At 33.2% G+C, this 6,000-nt stretch overlaps 1 long non-coding RNA gene across 4 annotated transcripts in view; it reads right to left on the bottom strand.

Annotated features, from left to right (window-relative positions):
* The window catches only part of LOC132669506 (uncharacterized), a 161,688-nt gene that overhangs the window by 59,273 nt on the left and 96,415 nt on the right, over positions 1–6,000 (bottom strand). For all 4 annotated transcript variants that reach the window (XR_013555902.1, XR_009606129.2, XR_009606130.2 and 1 more), the window contains one exon: positions 450–627. This is a non-coding gene — a long non-coding RNA (uncharacterized LOC132669506). The remainder of the gene's footprint in view (positions 1–449; positions 628–6,000) is intronic.

Below are 6,000 nucleotides of genomic sequence, written 5' to 3' on the forward strand. Positions count from 1 at the left end.
TGAGGTATACTCAATAGGATTTGGTAGGCAGTAGATATGGGGGATGACAGAGGTAGGGAAGAGTCCAGTATAGGACCCTGATTTCTGACAGAGTAGGTGTTTGAAGGACTACAGTATGATATAGACATTCAAATCCAGGATGGGGTGGTGGCTGTAGGGGTAAGGAAGTTGCAAAGAGGGTGGATGCTACAGTGTAAGAAACATGTGAAAAGACAGTAGAGGAAAATCTTCTCTACAATTTTGCATGGAACTACACAGCTCTAAGAGGAACATTTTTTTCATGTCATGTGACTAAGTAGGTTGAATAACTAGCTCATGTGATTTACTCTCTCAAAGATCCATTTTAATTTATTTTAATAATATTTATTCCTATATAAATTTAATTGATATATTTGGTTGCCACTAAAGCTTAGACAGAACTCAGATCTGGTACTACAATGAAAACTCACCATTATTCCTTGTGCTGATCTCTTCAAATAATCCCATTTCTGTCAAACAAACCAACAAATGAATTATTCTCCAATAAAAGAGTCTGGAAACCATGGTTGTCTCTATTTCTTCCTTGATATTCCAGTCCTAAGATTTCACCATTTTATTATCTCTCATTCAGAAGACTCAAAAACAATCCTGAAAGACACAAAAGTAGAAGAAAATGAATGAAAAGACATACTGTGTTCTTTGGAGGAAAGACCTAACATAAATATGTCAACACAATAAAATATCATTAGGGTTTTATTTTCCTTAAAGCTAAAGAGAACTCAATTGAAAAACATAACAAAACAAAAAAGGTAGCAATAAGTCTGAAACAAAAGATAACTCTAAAAAAGAGAAGAATGAGAATAACCTTTCCCTAGAAGGAATTGGCACACATTATAAAGCTTCTGTAGTTAAAACAGTATGGAATCCATGCATGGAGAAACAAAGTGACAAAAAAAAAAAAAAAGAAAATATTTACAGTGACTTTAAAACACAAGTAGACTGTATATCCTTAGTTAAATACATTCTGAGGTACAAAACAATAAAGCCTGAAAAAATAACAAATCCTACATTTTGAGGATATATATTGTGACTGTATATCCTTAGTTTAATATATTCTGAGGTCAAAAAAAACAAAGTTTGAAATAATAACTATACATTTTGAGGACTTACATTTGAGGATATATATTAAGTAGTGCAACTATAAGACTGTTACCTTTGCAGTGAGGGAAAAAGCAAATGAGGTTTTTGTTTTTGTTTTTAATTTTTAATGTTGATGTATTTTTGAGAGAGAGAGAAAGAGAGAGAGAGAGAAAAAAAAGAATCAGTGGGGGAGGGGCAGAGAGAGAGTGAGACATAGAATCCAAAGCAGGTTCTGGGCTTTGAGCTTTGAGAGCCCGACGCAAGGTCTAGCCCATGAACCATGAGATCATGATCTGAGCTGAAGTTGGACGCTTAACCAACTGAGCCATCCAGATGCCCCACAAATGACGTTTTATATATGATTACCACGGAAAACCAGAAGTGTTGGCATGAGAGAAATAGGAACCAAATGTAAAATCAATAAGGTTAGGTAATAATCACATACACTTGAATTTGAATTAGAACTCACAATAAATATCAATTATACAAACTCACAAACTTTATCCTTAAAAAATACATGCTTCTTAGACTTGTGCTCTGAAATATGAAAAAACAATGACTGACTGTAAAACATTGAGCACTCTTAGCACCCGTTTGTGGTCTTTACCATTTCACAACACACACAATAAAGTCTTCTAGGAGAATGGGTGATTCTGAGTGTTGGATAGAAAATTTAAAAGATGATCTTGAGACATCTTGCCATATAAAGGAGTTAGAAAGCTCTCAAAGCCTACCAGGATTGTATCAAAAAGATACAGAAGTCAACCTAAGGAGGTTCCCAATTCAGCAAAGATAGGACAAATTTGAACATTAACAAAGATAATTGCAATAGATTGAAATGCATCAAATATATTTTAACATGAGTTTATTTTATTTCTTTTGAAATAAAGAAAGAAACCCACTGGAAACAGTTCCTATAGCACACACAAACAAAAAGCAAGCAAATATTATATGCCCGCTGATAGTACACAGCACAACCTATAAGCAATTCTTGCCAAAAAAAAAAAAAGTCTAAATCTGATCAAGTTTTTTAATTTAATCACCATTTTGTGGGGAATACAGGAGATAGAAGAACATTATAAATATTACCATGAATATGAAATTAGCAAATATTGTCTCTGTCACTTTAATGCGTTTCAAGATCAAAAAAGAGATACAAGGTGAAATTAAAGATTAAAAATATTTAAGAAACTTCATTAACCAATTACATACAATGAATGGACCTTATTTGGATATTATTCAAAGAAAGGACTTATAAACAATTTCATACAAAAATTATAGAAACTTACTACTGACTACATACTTAGGATTGTTAAAATTGTTAATATATTAGATATGGTAATAGCATATACCAATGTTCACTAATGAGTCTTTATCTTTTAGAAATTCAAACTCAAATATATATAAATTAAAGGTATTGATGATTGATTTCAAAAAACTTAGAGTTAAAGATGTAGGTCGAAGAGAGATAAAAAAGAGTGGTCATGAAATGATTACTTTTGAAGTTGGTTGGTGAATATATGGGGGCTTGTTACATTATTCCATATACTTTTTTATTTTCTAATTTTTCATAATGAAATGAAAGAAAAAATCTCATATATTTTCTCCTTCTCCAGTCTCACATCAGCCGCTCATTTTCTTTTCCTAAAATATTGCTATAGTAACTAGTGTTATCAACGTGAATTTTCACCTCTAAGATTTACTCAGAACACGCTCATTAGATTCATCCTCTAAAAACCCTAAAAAACAACTTTTTTCACAAGTAGCTACTTTGCTCAAAACTTGTAAGTGATTCTCCACTTTCCTTGAAATAAGTGATCGTAAGTCTGTTCAAAATAAACCATCATTAATTTGACATCAAAGACACCTTACAATCTGTTTCCATCCAATTCTCTGAACACTTCCCTCACTTCTTTTTATGAACTTGATGCTTTAGTCAAAGCATTTGTCCACTTGTCTGCTTGTCCTGGAAACAGATGTGGGAACTCCACCTCCACTCTTGCTTTTACAAGGCTGTCTGAGTAGTTGCCCTTCCTCTATATTTATCTTAATTTGTTCCTTCCTTGAAGGTCTATTCAAGTCTCACCTCCTCCATGTAGCTTTTCCTAAAGACTTTTCAACTACGGTCAACTGTCTCTTATTTGAACTCCAGCAGCAATTACTTTCCTATAACTCATTTTATCACATGCTACTCTACATGGCTAGGGTATTTTAATGCCCAGACTCCACCCTCTTTGATGTCAGGGAGTGTGTCAGATTTCAATGTACTCAAGCACAAACTGTAGAGCCTTATACAGAATAACTGCTCAATAAATGTTTGCTGATGTTGCTGCTGGCCTTGCTGCCATTATTAATGATTGTGGTGGTGGTGATGATAATGACGGTGGTGGTGATAATGATAAAGGAAGTTCATTTGACAATAATTGCCAGGATCCCAAAATTTCTTCATTGAGATGACCTTGAATCTAAAGATTTATGACTCAGTTAGAGTATTGATTCATAAAACTAAATATTCAACTTGCATTTGGTCCTAGAAGTCATTCCATATGTCCCAATAACCTAGTACTGCCAATTAAGATGGATTAAACATACACACAAACAAAAAGAAAAACAAGAACAAAAACAAAACCCCTATTTTCAAATTCTTCATTGACTTTTTACTCCTTAAGGAATTACAAATGTCTTGATAGAGGATTAGAGGTTTACAGTCTGGCCTAAAATCCAAAATCAAATTTCATTCTCATTATTTCCCTATATGTACTCTGCTTCAGTTAAAATAGTCTAATTTTAAATATATTTGGAACCATTTCTCTTCTTTCTATTTCCATTAAACTTCCTTAGTTTAGATCTTCATAATTTCTTGGATTGTTTCAATTCCTTTTCAAATCCACCACCTGGCTTCCAGTCATGTTCCCTTCCAGTTCATCCCCCACCCACCCTTCACTAAAGCCCAAGAAGGATTTATCCTGCTTAAAATTCTTGTATGACTTTCTTAGCTATAAAGGCTAAATGCTTTAACATGGTGTACAAGACCTTTTATGATATTCACTTTCATTACTTCAAATGTCTGCTATATGCTATGGGCTTCCCATAGAGTGGCAAATACTCTATGGTCTATCCCTATATTGTCTAGTGAGAGAAAAGGAGAAGAAACCCACACACATAAACCTATGATAAAGACCAACAGGAACCATGATAAAAGGGGGGGGGGGTAATACCATGAGAAAGAAATAGAGGGAGATCTAATTTAGATTGAACAGAAAAGATCTTCCTGCTGAAGTAACATTTAAGTTGTTTCCTTCATGTGGAGAAAAAGTTACTAAGAGTTTGATATATCTCAGAGGTTAGAAAGAGAAGTGAAGTTACAATCTATACCATCTGTTTATGTTTATTACCTACTTGATAAATTATAAAAAAATTGATAGCAAGTTAGCTCTCTATATAAATTATGATAACCCTTTGTATTATGTTTTCCATTTTGTCATGTGTCTTTTATTTTTATAAATATTTTTCCCATTAGAAGTTTAAAATTTAAGCAGCATTCTATAGACCTAAGGCTTTGTGTTTCCTGCTTTCCCTTAATACTAGATTATCAGTATTTCAGATATACAGATATACAGTCTTTTCTACTTTTAAAATTTAACACTTTAATCCACCTGATTTTATTTTTGATAGTTATGAGAGGGGAGCTATCTGGTGTTTTCTAAATGGTTAGCCATTTATTGAATAATAATAATAAGGACTAGCATTCATGGGGGTTTACTATGAGCCAGACACTCTGCCAAATGCTTTGTATTTATTATCTGTTAATTCTTACAACCCAACAGGGTAGGTAGTGTTATGCTCCTCAACTTTCAGACAAAGAAGGTGAAGAGCAGTTAAGTGATTTGCTCAAGGTAATACAGCTATTAAACAGAAGAGCTAAAATTAGAACTAAGAGGTATGACCCAAGAATCTATTCTCTTCACAATTAATTTTTGATATACAGTGACTTCCAGAATCCTTGTCTTGCTCATAGATTTGAAAGGTCTCCTATGCCATATAATAAATTTCTGTTTTATATATTTAAATATGCTTCTCCTTGGGCCATTTCTGGGCTTCACATATATACATATGTATTGACATGTATATGCTTTTACATTGGTAATTTTAAGCTGAATAAAAGATTAGTTATTACTTCCTTTTGCTCCATGTTTCTACGCTTCTATCAATTGATGCATTTAACCAAATTATTTTTGCATGTCAAAATGTGTTCACTACCTGTAAGCTAAAAATTACCTTTCTTGAGCTTATCGGCTATTTCTCTCTCGCATTTTCTCACCTTTTTCTATGCCCAACTTGATTGTAGAATTTGCTCTAACAATGTTAAACCTCATATAAAATGGTTACATTTTTTATAACTTTGTAGTAAGAACATTCTTGTAATATAAGAATAGATTAGTTTCTAATTGCTATCTGCTGTTCTGATGTATTATAGTTCTACGACATTGAAGACACTGAAAAATTAGAAAGACATTCTCCTAGGCTCACACTCTCTGCTATTAAAGTACAAATATTATTTGCTCTCACAGTGTGCTACACAGAAAGCTCAGCTGTAATTTCGAAGAACATAATATATGTTGATGCATCATGATCTCTTGAGATACTCTTTAGGAGGAACATCTCCTCAATGTTTCTCCATAGGGTTATTGAATTTCCATAGGCTCCATCTTTCCTTCCTTAGCAGAGCTGTTGTATTAATCAAAATTACCACCTGCTCTATTATAGACTCCTTCAAATGACTTCTCTCAACTTAATATACTTATATTGGGTGAAGCTATCAGTGAGTTATTGGGACACATTCCCTGCTCTGTTCATTGCAAACTAGCACTGAGTTGGCCA

Source organism: Panthera onca, chromosome B3 (assembly GCF_046562875.1).
Source record: "Panthera onca isolate mPanOnc1 chromosome B3, mPanOnc1 haplotype 2, whole genome shotgun sequence".
NCBI lineage: Eukaryota > Metazoa > Chordata > Mammalia > Carnivora > Felidae > Panthera > Panthera onca.